This window comes from Sceloporus occidentalis, unplaced genomic scaffold (assembly GCF_023333645.1).
Source record: "Sceloporus occidentalis isolate IW3139 unplaced genomic scaffold, rSceOcc1.0.p SCAF_4, whole genome shotgun sequence".
Taxonomy (NCBI): Eukaryota; Metazoa; Chordata; class Lepidosauria; order Squamata; family Phrynosomatidae; genus Sceloporus; species Sceloporus occidentalis.
This window is the reverse complement of record NW_028316984.1, coordinates 165,476,816-165,490,709: the sequence shown is the minus strand read 5'-3', so window position 1 is coordinate 165,490,709 and position 13,894 is coordinate 165,476,816.

The window sequence follows — 13,894 nt, the reverse complement described above, 5'->3', positions numbered from 1 at the left end:
GTTCATGGATTTTAATCAGGGAGAGTAATAGAGCAGTGGTGAAACTGTCCTACTGAAATCAATGACACAATATGCTTCCGTTTGGCTGGATTATAGTGTTTGCTTATTACAAGAATTTTGACTTGGCATTTCTAGGCTGCTGGGCTCCTGTAGGGGCTAAACAATTAGATACGAAATCATGCAATTACAATAAACTTATCAAACTATTATTCCTGATTTTTTTTAAAAAAAAATAATAATGTTCAGTTAAAACATTATGTCTGGAAACATAATTTTACTCAGCTCAAGAGCAGCAAATACCTCCCTTAAACATTGCTCTGAAACAGAACTGCACAGTCATAGAAGCTGTGGGGCTGTAACTGTGTCCCACTTCTAACCTGGCCCCCAAGGACTGTCCTTCCCATTTCCAGTGCACCCAGATATGATTGGAAGGCCATGGTTAAAGTGATGTGCAGGCTAAAACTAGATGCAAGGAAATGTACCTCATTCTAGCAAGAATTCGCACAACAGTGACATCACTAGGGTTGGCGTCACACGATGCAGTAACTCATGCTGTCATCCCCCCCATTAACCTTCTCCAATACCACACCACACAGAATCCTTAGTAATGTTTTTTTTGTACTAATTTACTTATAAATTGTAATTCCCATTTGTCACTGAATGTAATAGTAATAGTTGTGACATAAAGAACTAGCAAAATTAAATTTATACCTTTAAATTATGATATCATACACACAGAATAAATGTGTTTACATATACATAGTTTCATGTGGGTAAAGCGAAAACTTGGTAAAATTTGATGTTTTAAAAGAATTTTTCTAAAAATTAAAATTTGAAAATTTAATTTAAAAACACCATGGGATATCTCCTTTCTTCTTCGTGGTCTCTGCGAATCATACAAATGGGTTTCACTGCGCCTGCGCAGTGCTGTTCGGAACCTTCTGGAATCACTGGGCAAAGTTTACTTTGCAACATATAGAAACTTTTTGGCGGTAACTCCGCCCACCCGTTATAAGGCCCCTGCCTTCCCGCTCTTTCCCCAGTTCCTTTTTTCCGCCGTGTTGGCTGCTGTTTGGAACTTTGCTCTTGCTAGCTCGTTTTTGGATCACTGGTTTTCTTCTGACTCGGACTGTTTTTGGACTTTGGCTTTTCTCCTTCCCCCGTGTTACTGGACTTTGGACCGTTCACTTCGATTTGGATCTCGCTTTGGCTTGTCGACCTCGGTGAAGATGTCTCCCCTTTCAAGAAGTGTGACGTCTGTGGGGGAAAGGTTCCTGTGCAGGATCCACATTCGTCTTGCCTGCTGTGCCTTGGCCGGGACCATGACCCCAGGGCTTGCAGCCTCTGTAAGTCTATGTCCTCCCAAGCCCGGAAGAACCGGGAATCCCGGCTGACGTCCGCGATAGCCCAGGGCAGGATTCGGGAAGGGGATTCCCGTCCCGCTTCAGCCCCTTCGGCCCCTGCGGTGGCTCCTCCTGTCCCGGCCCGGGATGGCCCGGCCAGCGCTCCTCCCTCTACCTCGCTGGTGCTGGATTCGGGGGTCTCTGACGCCGCACCCCCGGTGGCCCGTGGCTCCACTAAGCCCAGTGCCACTTCCAAACCTGCTAAACACCTGCATAAATCAGGGTCAGTGGGTTCTGTTGCCGCCTCGACTCCGACTCATGAGGAGGGAGCCCCCTCCGAAGCCTCGGTGGCATCCCAGCGGGCGGTCTCTGACCATAAGTCCAATAAGGCGGCTCCATCGGCATCTTCCAGCTCCAAGAGAGCCAAGGAGAAGTCCGGATCATCTGACCGTTCCAAGCCCTCCAGGTCCGATGACTCCGGTTCGAAAAGGGCCACCGCCGAACCCGATGACTCGGGCTCGAAGAAGTCCGCCTCCGTTAAGAAGGATGGGACTGGGCCTGCGGGCAGGATCTCGGAGTCACCAATCCTCTTCTTTCCTCCGGATGCACCTCGTCGGTCTAAGTCGGGCAAGAAGAGACAGGCATCGGCCCCGGTCGCGACATCCACGGCTACCAAGAAGGCCAAGTTACCAAGTGGCCATTCAGGCTCCCAGTCGGGGTCTCCTTCCAAGAGGCCGGTCGCATCCAAGGAGGCTGATGGGTCCCGGAAGACTCACCATCGGGACCGTTCTCGTCCTAGCTCCCCGCCGGTGGTTGCTTCCCTCTCTACACCATCTGTTGAGGGTCGCTCTTCTCTGGGGATCATGGCCAGGGTGCTACCGTTGAACCGACAGTTGCGGGAGTGCCATCCTTGGTTCCGGGTCCGTCGGCTTCGACAACAGTTCCCTTTCTTCTGTCGGATGACGAGGATCCTTGTGATCTCCTGGTGAGGTCCCCTTCACCTGCCTTGCATTCTCCGGCCCGGGCCCTGGATGATGCGGCGTACTTCTATGACTCTGAGACTGACCAGTTCTACTTGCCAGTACCTAGAGAGGTTGCTATGGCCAAGCCCACTTCTGCTCGGGACCGTGTTCGTGACCAGGACCGTGCTCGTGGTCAGGATCGCTATCGACCCGAGGAACGTACCGACCGCCCAGGTCCGTCTACGGCACTTTCTTTACCGCCTGCGACTCGTCCGGCTGAGCACCCCAGGTCCACTGTTGCAGTTGACCTGCTCTCTTCAGACTCTGAACCAGACCCCATCGGTTCCGATGGCGCCTCGGGTGACGAGGGGCTTCCTCGGGATTTCCCTCAATACCTTCACCACCCGGAGGTGGCTTCCCCGACCGATGATGTGCGGTCATTTGCGGAGCATGTTATCAAAATGTCCAGGGCCCTGGACATTGAACTCTCCTATCCTGAGGAAGAGGCCAAGGATCCTGTTGAGTGCCGTGTCTGTGGTTGGGTCCACGCGACACCCTCCATTCCGTTCCTGCCTTCACTGGAGACTCTGGTCAAGCGTTCCTGGGATGCCCCTTCTTCACTCCTTGGCCCGCCGCGCAAGATAGAGTCCCTCTATAGGGTCTCGGCTCCAAACTCGCCCTGGTTGACTTCGCACCCTCGCCAGAACTCGGCTATCGTGGAGGGCGCCCAGCAGGCCTCGACTCAGCGTCAGGCTGCCTCGCCGATGGACAAGGAGGCCAAAAAGATCGATGCTTTGGCAAGGAAGGTGTATGCGGCGGCTGCGTTAGCGGTGAAGGCAACCAATTACACTGCGTGTATGGGCGCCTATGTCCAGACCTTGATGGAGGGCATCTCCTTGATTGTGCCGGACGTCCCGGATGGGGTGCAGCGAACCCTGACCGAGATCAGGGACGAGGCCCATTCCATTGGCGCCTGGCTCATCACGGCGTCCAGGAATGTGGTGGAGTGTTCGGGCAGGGCCATGGCAGCATCCATTGCTCTGAGGAGGCACGCCTGGCTCTGTGGTTCAGACCTCAACTCCAGTGTCAGAGCCACCATTGAGGACATGCCTATTGTTGACTTGGGCCTATTTCATGCCGAGACGGACGATAGACTTAATCGGAAGTTTAGGATGAAGGCGGCGGCGAGGAAGCATGGCATGTCCGCTCCCGTTCCATCCCCTTTCCGCAAGCGGTTTCTCCCTTGGCAACAGCAACAAGGTCAGTTTCATAGGTCCCCCTACCAGGACCGTCAGTTTCACCAGCAGGGCTCCCAGCGCCAAAGGTACCCGTCCCAGTCCTCTTCTTCTTCTGGCCGCCGTAATCAGCCTCCCCGGTACCATAAGAACCGTCGGCAGGATCCCAATCAAGGCAAGAAGAGGGCATGAAAACTCCCTGTGTACTTCGCCTCTCCTCCTTGTTTTTTGGACATTCTTAGGCCTTTTGCCAACGTATGGGCCTCTATTTCTTCCGACTCCTGGGTGTTAAACATCGTCTGTAGGGGCTATACCCTCGAGTTCGAAGAGCTCCCGCGCACCGGAGCTTTCAATTCCACTATCCCCTCGGACACCCTTCTCGACAAAGTGCGCACCTTGCTAGACAAGGGGGCAATCTCCCCCTTATCGCCCGATCAATGCTCCAGGGCTTTTTTCTCCAGGTACTTTACGGTACCGAAGGCTGATGGGGGCATCAGACCTATCTTGGACTTGAGGGAGTTGAACCTTTTCCTTGAATACCGCCGGTTCTGGATGGTAACCTTGGCTTCTATTCTGCCGCTTCTCCACCAGGGCATGTGGTTCACGACGGTCGACCTGAAGGACGCCTACTTCCACATCGGAATTCGGGAGTCCCACCGGAGATTCCTCGCCTTCACCGTCGGCTCCACCGCTTACCACTACAACATGCTCCCCTTTGGCCTTGCCACGGCCCCGAGGGTCTTCACGAAGTGCATGGCATCAGTGGTGGCATACCTTCATCAGAAGGGCTACAGAGTCTTCCCTTACCTGGACGACTGGTTGTTTGTCGCCAACTCGCAGCAGGAGCTCCGAGAGGCAGTCTCATTCGCCTTGCACCTTTTGGACTCCCTCGGACTGGTCATCAACGAGGAGAAGTCCCACTTCACCCCGACCAGACAGGCCAAGTTCATTGGAGCCATCCTCAACTCTGAAAGATGCTCCGCCTTTCTCCCTCGGGACCGTTTCCAGGCGTTGGTGGCATCGCTGAGGCCTTGCATCTCTCACAGAAGGGTGAGGGCCAGGGACGTCCAAGTGGCTCTGGGCCACATGGTGTCTACGACATTCGTGACACTGTGGGCAAGTCTTCGCCTCCGACCACTGCAGTCCTGGTTCTTCTCAGTCTTCTCTCCGATAGAGGACCCTCCGTCCAAGTGGCACAAGGTACCGAGACCGGTGGCCGCTTCACTGAGATGGTGGCTGGACGGCCGCAACGTCTGCATCGGGATGCCCTTCCATCAACCTCAGCCTCAATTGACTTTGACAACCAATGCTTCCCTGGAGGGCTGGGGCGCCCACCTGCTCAACCTTGTTGTCAAGGACAAGTGGTCGGCCCAGGACAGGCTTCTCCACATCAATGCTTTGGAGATGCTCGCAGTCGAAAAGGCTTTGAGGGCATTCAAATCCGCTGTTGCAGGCAAGGTAGTCCTCCTGAGGACGGACAACACCACCGTGATGTATTACATCAACAAACAGGGAGGCACCAGATCCAAGACCCTGCTCGAGATGACACTTCGCGTTTGGGACTGGTGCATCCAGAGACAGGTGCTCCTCCAGGCGATTCACCTTCCAGGAGAGGACAACGAGTTGGCGGACCACCTAAGCAGATCTCCTTTGGTGTGCCACGAGTGGAGGCTCCACCCGGAGACGGTCAGTGACCTGTTCAATCGGTGGGGAACCCCCCAAGTCGACCTCTTCGCGACCGTATGGAACAGCCACTGTCCCCAGCTCTGCTCCAGGAGGCGAATGGACGGATCCCTCGGAGACGCGTTCGCCTACCCTTGGTCGGGAGAGCTGCTCTACGCCTTCCCTCCCTTCCCTCTCATCATCAGGGTGGTGTCCAAGATGACAACGGACCAATTGGATGCGATCCTGATCTTGCCGTGGTGGCTGAGACAGCCCTGGTTCGCATCCCTCCTCCACCTCTCCAAGAGATGTTTCCTCCGCCTCAACTTCAGTCCGGACCTGCTGTCGATCCAGGACAGCCGGATTCTGCACCCGGACATCGAGAGCCTTCCGCTGGTGGCCTGGAGAATCCAGCCCTAGCCTCACTGCCGGACGCGGTGAGGACGGTGATCCTGGCTGCGCAAAAGTCATCCACCCAGCGGTCCTATGCCCTGAAGTGGAGGAGGTTTAGCCTCTTCCTTGATCGAAAGGGCTTGTCTCCTGCTCAAGTTTCCACTCCAGTGGTGCTGGAGTTTTTGATGGCGCTGTTGGATGAGGGGTTGTGCCTCACATCCATCAAGTGCTACCTCTCTGCCATTTGTTCCAGGTACCAATTTGAGGATAGGGCTTCCTTCTTTAGGGACCCCTTGGTGAAGGGGTTCCTGAAGGGATGTGCCAACCTGCACCCTCCTGTGTCGGTACCGACCCCGGCTTGGAGCTTGGAGGCGGTGCTGGCTGCGCTCCAATCCAAGCCCTTTGAACCGATGGCCACAGTGGACTTGAGACTACTGACTTGGAAAACCGCTTTTCTTGTGGCCATCACTTCTGCCCGCCGTCCGGGCGAACTCTGTGCCTTGCGGAGGGACCAGCCCTTCCTGAGGTTTCACAAGGACAAGGTGGTCCTTCGGACAGACATTACTTTCTTGCCTAAGGTTGTGTCTGCTTTCCACATGTGCCAGGACATGGTGTTGCCTACCCTTGCTTCCAATCCAACTTCGGATGCGAAGCGAAGCCTGCACTCTCTTGATGTCAGGAGAGCGCTGGCGTTTTACCTGGACAGAACTGTTGCCTCCAGTCGGTCCGAGAGACTTTTCCAATGCTACTCGGAACTGAAGTCTGAGCCCGTGTCTGCTCAGAGGTTTTCCAAATGGGTGGCTGGTACCATCCACCTCTGCTGTGAACTGTTGGGCAAACCTCTCCCTGGCAGGGTTCGGTCCCACTCCACAAGAGCAATGTCAGCATCCTCTGCATTCCTGTCGGGTATTCCCTTGGAGGATGTCTGCAAGGCTGCTGTCTGGTCCCAGCCATTGACTTTTATAAAGCATTATAGGCTGGACACCAGAGCCCTCCGAGACGCAGCTTTCGGGAGGGCTGTGTTGGTTTCAGGGTTGCATTGATTGCACTACTGATGGTTTGTGTTGTCAGCATTCATGTACATAATGCCACTGTTTTACATTCTGTTGAATGTTGATTTGCACAAGTTCAATGGGACTGGTCTTGCATGACCTTTTATTCCCTTCTCAGGTTTTGCAATGTTATTACTGTGTTGAGTTTTGTGCATGAACAAAAGACTGACTCTTTTTATGGTTCAAGGTGTTTATTGCTGCAATAAATATACCCTTGGTTTACCATAGCTTTGGTTTCAGGACACTCCCTCCGCCGCTTACATAAGTTTGTCAGTCTAAACCCATTTGTATGATTCGCAGAGACGATGAAGAAGAAGGACAGGTTGCTTACCTGTAACAGTATTTCTTCAAGTGGTCATCTGCGAATACATACAAATCCTACCTGTCCATCCCCTCAGTGTCCTGCTCTTATTGGCTTTTCCATCGCCTGCTTGGCGGAAAAATTGCGGAACTGGGGAAAGAGCGGGAAGGCAGGGGCCTTATAACGGGTGGGCGGAGTTACCGCCAAAAAGTTTCCATATGTTGCAAAGTAAACTTTGCCCAGTGATTCCAGAAGGTTCCGAACCGCACTGCGCAGGCGCAGTGAAACCCATTTGTATGTATTCACAGATGACCACTCGAAGAAATACTGTTACAGGTAAGCAACCTGTCCTTCTCCTCCTACTGAGTCTCACCCCAGTCACACCATCTCTTCAGCATTTTAAAGAGATACAAGTGAATGCCACAGCCCATTTCTGCCAAAATGCAGATATCTGAGGAGCAGTGGTGTCATCCCCCGCTAGGCTGTCACCTGGTGTGCTCCACACACCCCAGCCCCCTAGTGATGCCATTGCCCTCAATGGAAGCTCTTGGAGGGAAATATCTCAGGCTCCTGGAGGGAAATATCTCAGGGTTTTCTCACCCAAGATGGGTTTGAAGGTCTCCATTTGGAGGCTACAGGAATGACTATGCCAGGCTGCATGTGGCTATTCCCCCCTGCTCTTAGGACTTTATCACATGCAGTTTTTAAACTGCCATACAAGTTGGATAACAAGTTTGGCCCTGTCTATCACACAATGCAATCTCCCTCTCCTCACTGCCTTGTCCTTGAAGTATGATTAACCTCCACCTTGCCATTGATGGAAAAACCCAACAATAAGATCCCCATAGGGCCATTATAGTGCTAGTCTTCAAGTGTGGTAAGTTACTCCCATGGTAGGTTCAGGATTGCATGGTCATGTAGTGTTTCCTCCTCTCCCCCCTTTCCCTTGCTATCCCAGAGCAGCCTTTTTCTTTACTTTCTTTCCCTCCCCTTTTTTATTTTTAAATCACATTAGTTTAACTCTGCAATTGCTTCTCCCCGCCCCCCCATGCAAATGCAGGCTGAGTAGGGCATAGAGTAGGGAGACATGGTTGAGGTCAAAGGTGGAAGAGGGGGTGTGGGGCCAGGAAAAGCTCAGTCATGCTAATGGAGGAACGTGTGGTAGCGAGTGCTCCCAAACTGGTATGTATGCACTTTCCTTCATTAATGCAATCATGGCAAGAATGGGATTTGTGTGATAAACTTCTGAAAGATCAAAGGTGAACTGGTCAAGCAACCTCTCTGTGGACAAGGAGCAGAATTTGAAAATCAGAATTAAACTATGTTTTACCTATATCTCTATTCCTAGTAACACAGCATCTTCAATTATAGCTTAGGACACTATCAATGATGGAGAATTCAAGAAAAAAAAATAACAGAGAGAGAGAGAGAGAGAGAGAGAGAGAACATATTTCTGTGCTTTTGCGTCAATCGCTACTACAATTTCATCCTTCCAGACGGCATCACTGATTTTATGGAGTGACAGCCAACAATAGAATTGGGTTGAGGGGAGGAATTGACATTTACTGGGATGCAAGTGCTTAGAACAAAGCAGCGGCATTGAGAGTCACACTGGATTTCACTACATGAGAAGCACCTCCAGAGGGAAAATTGGATCTGTTATCATGAAATCCCAGTCATCTGCTGCAGCACTCCTTATCTCAGAAAGTGTCACGTCACAAGACAAGAAGGAAAAAATATGGTTTGCATGGGCCAGTTCCAATGAAGCATGTTTGCTCCATGAAAGAATGAAGAAAGTCTACAAGAGAAATTAGGTAACAAACTTTATCCCAGGATTCACAGTTCCAGGTGAAGGGATGCTAAATGTGAGCACTGCCTCCTGAACCTGGTCCTCCAGACTGGTCAGACTAACAACTGTCATAATCCCATAGCCAGAGAGTTGTAGTTTGACACATCTGCAGAACACTAAGTTCAGAAAAGCATATCTCCCAACTGTCATCTGCTTTCCTGCTTTTTCATCAGCTTTCATCTGCATTCCCAGATTCTCTCTCCTCTCACTTTCCACCTTTGTCCTCAGATTACTCCAGTTGCAGCAAACTGAGCTCAAAATGAAAAGTAGTATGCACCCAATTAATTCAGCAGCAGGGAGCAGAGTGGAGTCAGAGTCTTGCCCTTCCCATAGAAACAGACAAAAGCAAACTGTTGTAGCCTCACCTAGTTTGTATATTCTTCATTAATAACTTTTGCCACTTTGACCACACATTGATGCTCCTTGTTCACATGTTTCCCAGCTTTCATATGTGAAATGTTGGAAGATATGGCAAAGTTATGTTTTTTTTTGCCAAGAACAGACCACATTTCTTCCTGCTTATGATCTTGTCCCTACAAAGTCAATCATTTCACACTACCAGTTTGTATATATTCTGGCATGGTATTCCTTCACAAAAAATGTATTCCATCAGAATCAGCCAGGAACTCACTTGACTTTCTTTGTCTGTTCTACCACAGCAGATATTCAAGAAGAACCATAGGTAGCTAGCCACATAACTCACTCTCTCGCACACACATAGTATCATCCCAAATCAAGGAAAAGAAGATTAGCTGCAGCCAATACTGTTACATTTGATGGTTGCAGAATTTCTATTCTGGATTTTTGAAAAATCCAACATCTACAAAGCAAAGCATTAATATTTTGAACGTCTAAATTCTCTGTCAGACCACAAAAAGCCTCCCCCGTCAGCATACCTCTTGGGCTGTTTTTTTGTTCCAGAACTGCATGACAAAAATGATGATGTGCTTGATAAATATAAGTATTTCATGGTAATTAAATGATGTAACATATGATGACTAATCTCAGTTCATTTTAATCAGCCTAATGCAGATTTAGCACCTCAGTGTTTTATCAGTCTAAAATACAGCCCTGTGAGGATCACAGACTGCAGCTGTTTCATCTCAGCTTCTATTTTTTGGTCACTGCTTTACCTTCATGCACTCCTCCTACCCACTCCCTCTAAGATGACAGCAAGGCATGATTATGCCATTATTTCATCCCCATCAGGCTTTTCTGGTCTTAAGCAAGTGCATCTAACTCACCTTTGGCATAGATTGGCATCATACTCCAAAAATACCCAGCTTTGCATGACTTAGAAACCCTTGCATCATTCCACTGCTCTCTTAGGTGTTCTTTCAGATCACTTAGGTGCTCTTTCACATACACCCCTCAAATTTCTCACAATGTCCATTCTTTCCTATTCAGTCCGCTGCTCTTTCTTGATGAAACCACCACATCCTTATGCTCTTTACCCATTTTATTTTATTTTATTTTTTACTGTTCTTAGTCTTCTTCCTTAGTGATGATTCAGTCTTTCCTCTGTTTCTCTCTGGTCCCTGCTTATCAGACAGCAGCACCATTCTGTCTCAACTGAAGCCTCTGTAGAGGAAAGTAACAGTAGTAACCAAAAGAATAGTCTGCCTGCATTGCCTCTCTGAATCCCATGGAGCTGGATATATGACTGCAGCTGCATCTATGATGGTTATGGAATTCAGCCACCTAGTAACTGAAATTAGGACTACAGGCTACAGACAGATTTAAATTAACTAAATGTAAATATGTCATTTTTAAAAATCATGTGAATGGAATATGTACACTTCTAAGGTCCTCTTAGTATAAATCCAGGTGCCTAAGTTCCATAGGGGCTCAGCAGACAGGCAGCTCTGCGCTGCCCGTCTTTGCCCTGAGTCGGTGCTGCAGCAGCCGCACCCTGCAGCACCAATGCGCTGCCAAAAAGAAACTGCCTAGAGCGGCTTCTTTTTTGCGGTGCCACAAACAGGAGAGGGTGCTGCCATGATGCCACTTCCTGTCAGTGACGTCTGGATGCTGCCTAGCGCTTGCATCATCATGGCATCTCCCGTGTGGACCGGAGGCCGACATGATGGCACTTTGGGCTCCCAAACCCTAATTTTGGCCCAAGGACGGAGCTTTCCACCCGTCTGTACCAGGCCATAATATTGGAGCTATGATGGAGACATAGCACATATCTTATTCATACATGAACACACTCTCCTTTATTATAGCAATAGCAATAGCAATAGCAATAGCAATAGCAATAGCAAGTATATTTCTATATCACTTATAGTGTACTGAGTGGTTTACAAAGAGTAAACTAATTGCCCCTAACAAGGTGGGTACTCATTTTAGCGACCTATGGAAGGATGCCAAGCTGAATCAACTCAAAGCCCCTGGCTGGTATTGAACTCACAAATTTGATAGATTATTTATAATGTACATAAATTAGCGCTTTCCAGTATATGTACAGCTCAACAAATAACTTTGAAAGGCTGGAGCCAAAGTTTAATGGAGCCATCTTTTTGTGATTTTTCTCAAAACTTAATTATAAGAACCCATATTATGCTTCATAAGGTAAGAGTGTTCCACAAATGGCTGAAGTATTAGAAAGAGCCACAGGTCATGGTTCTGGCTTTACTTATTCTAATGGAACCTGCTCTTTACAAAATGTCTCTATTGGATGCAAAGCTTTTGGACCACAAACCACACAAGCAGCAAGTCCTCTGAGAGTATCAAATGCACAACTATTCCAACTGTGTCAGGATTGGCACAGAATAAATGTATTTCCAAGCTCAGAACTACTGGGGTACAGAAATGCTTTTCAATTTTTGTTTATTACATTTCACTCTTTCCTCCTAACTTTTTTATGTACTGGTGTGTGTTATTATGTTGAGAAAGTGCGGATATTTTCCCCGCAGATAGTTTTAAAACTGGCATACAGATGCCAAGAGCTGCCCAGTTGGATCCACAGTGCCACCCAATGGTCATTGTTTCACAGAACAGGATGTTAATTGAGGCAAACCTTCCAAAGTATAGTGAAATTAGCCAGCATGTTTTGGGTGATGGAGTAATTTCAAGATGAAGATTATAGAATGATTGATTTAGAGTTAGATATCTCTGACTCTCCATGCTTTCTAGTCTGATGTCACTGCGTCAAGTGCATAATGGTAATTGCAGAGGATCCTAGCCGATTTGAGGCACAAATATTGAAGGCTTATTTGGAGGTGCACAACCTAGGAGTTTGAAAAGAGAAATGCACAATAACAATTCTATGCATCTTTCCTCATAATTAAGTCCCTCTGCATTCCATTAACTTTACTTCTCATGGCAGCCTCCGTCAGATTACAACTCCCATCATCTCCAACCAGCAAGGGATGGGTATGATTCTAGCTATATATCTAGAAGGCACAGTGGTTCTTTATTCTGCAACCTAATGTCTTCTCTGAAGTAAGTCCCATTAAATTTGATGCAGCTTATTCTTGGCTGAGTATATATTTCAGACATGACATACTTTGTATGCTGTAATTAGGACTGTCATTTGGATACAGAAATCCTGATTTTCATAGTGTTTAAGAGGGCAGCAGGAACCGATGCATTACTGTAATAAGGCAACATTTTCTATCAGCCAAAGCATCAGCAGCCTGTAAACTGGGACAGAAACTTTTGCTCTTCCAGATGTCTGCACTACAATTTTCACAATCCCTTATAATTCTCACAGTCAGTGTGAGGCTAGAGGAGTGCTAGGCCCAAACACCTGGTGGCCCAGTTTCCCCACTGTTGTAACTGTCTCTTTCCCAAGGGAAAAGCCAAGACCAAAGAACTAAGCAAGGAAATGCCATTCCAGTCCTAACTCTATATGGTTATCATAACTGAGGGACTGGGGAGAAGACTATATGGCTGTGGTTTCCACCATTCCCTGGCATACTCTCCAACTGCCCCAGTTTTGCAAAGACAGTCCTGATTAATCCTCTGTCACCCCACATTTTAAAATGCTTTTTGAAATGTCCCTGTTTCCCTTTCTTCTTCCCACTTTTCCTCTTTGTCCTCAGTTTACATTAATTGCTTCAGACTGAGTAGTTTGGGGGGGGGGGGGGGCAGGGAGAAGAGAAGGAGAATCTTGCCCTTCCTAGTAGGCTCTGGCAAAAGCAAATTGCTGCAGCCTCTCTTAGTCTGTGTGTTCATTTTCCTAATAACATTTATCATTTTGACCACATTCTCATGTTGCTTGGCCACATGTATCTTGAGTTTTATCTATAAAATGTTGGCAGTTGAACCTTGGTGGGATGATAGGAGTAGCTTTGCTACATGTAAACCACTGGTGGTTTATAAGTACTGTAGGATCAGTGGTTCCACATATTATTATTTTAAATTTATGTTTATTTCTCCTCTTCCTCAGTTTTAGAATTCAAGGTGCCTTATAACAAATTAAAAGGAATACAATTGAACACTTTATCAATAAAATATAGATGAAGTTAAAATTGCCTCTGAGCCCACCAAGGCCCCCAGGATGAGGTACAACATATGAAAACACTGAAAACATTAAATTCATGAATAAAAACATTTAAATGCAGACTAAAACAACTGCTTTGAAATAGTTTTTGAAACCACATACAGCAAAACCTCTGGTTTTAAGGGTCTAATTGAAAAAGCAGATTAGCATAGCACAATGATTCATAGCCTTTCCCCACAAGCAGTCATTTCCGAAAGACCCCTTGAAACAACAACAAAAACCTTCACCTGCTGCTGGTAGGAAACCATGGAGAGAGCCAGTCTAGCTTCATGAAGGGAATTTCACGAAGGGAATTTCACAGCTTAGGAGTAGCCACTGGGAAGATCCTTTGCCTACCTTCCCACCAGACTTGTGAAAATGGCAGGATGGAGAGAGAAGGGCAATGCTGATTCTATGCTGTCTGCACTGCACAGAATGTGTTGTCTCTGTGAGGGAAGCAGGTTCCTGGAAAGGAAAGGAAGCTTCTTGGGCAAAGAATATGAACCATAATGGCATGATTGCAGGAGACAATCTATGTGCCACTTAGTTTCTCAATAAGGAAAAAGAAAAACATGGAAACCAGCCACTGGGGGAAGTGAACCTTATCTTGG